Source organism: Mirounga leonina, unplaced genomic scaffold, assembly GCF_011800145.1.
Source record: "Mirounga leonina isolate KUSES-001 unplaced genomic scaffold, KU_Mleo_1.0 Mir_200, whole genome shotgun sequence".
Lineage (NCBI taxonomy): Eukaryota > Metazoa > Chordata > Mammalia > Carnivora > Phocidae > Mirounga > Mirounga leonina.
The window spans coordinates 4286852-4287858 of NW_023270503.1; positions in this window are offsets into that span (position 1 = coordinate 4286852).

Genomic DNA, 1007 nt, shown 5'->3' on the forward strand with positions numbered 1-1007 from the left:
TCAGTTTAAATTATTTGCTCTGTTCAGATATATATATTTCTGAGACTTTTTCTTCCTCTGATCTTTTTTTTTTTTTAAGATTTTATTTATTTGAGGGGCGCCTGGGTGGCTTAGTCGTTAAGCGTCTGCCTTCGGCTCGGGTCATGATCCCAGGGTCCTGGGATCGAGTCCCACATCGGGCTCCCTGCTTGGTGGGAAGCCTACTTCTCCCTCTGCCCCTCCCCCTGCTTGTGTTCCTGCTCTCGCTGTCTCTCTATCTCTGTCAAATAAATAAATAAAATCTTAAAAAAAAAAAGATTTTATTTATTTGAAAGAGCACACGCGCTCTGCTCGAGAGAGAGAGAGAGAGAGAGAGAGCATGAGTGGGGGGGAGGGAGGGGGGAAAGTGGGGAGCGGCAGAGGGAGAGGGAGAAGCAGACTCCCTGCTGAGCAGAGAGCCCTTGATATGGGGCTTGATCCCAGGACCCCAGGGTCACGACCTGAGCCAAAGGCGGAGGCTTAATGGACTGAGCCACTCAGGTACCCCATCTCCCTCTGATCTTTTAAGAAACTCCCAAGTGCTTTACTAGTGAAAAGCCTATGACAGCTTGGTTTTTCTACCCTCTTACCTAAAAGCAAATAGGCCAGGAACTAGAAATTTGGGAGGCCATATTAGAATTCTGTTAAGAATTTTTTATAAACTATGTAGCATAACTATGTCTTGAGAAATTATTTTAAATTTAATAATAAATTTAAATTTCATAATTTTCTCTTTCCTGTCATAATATGTGGTCAGTCAAATGTTTTTAAATTTGATATCAAATACTCAGGAATTCAAACTGTTGCTGTTTTTTTTAAAGATTTTATTTTATTTTATTTATTTGAGAGAGAGAGAATGAGAGAGAGAGCACATGAGAGGGGGGAGAGTCAGAGGGAGAAGCAGGCTCCCTGCCGAGCAGGGAGCCCGATGCGGCACTCGATCCAGGGACTCCAGGATCATGACCTGAGCCGAAGGCAGTCGCTTAACC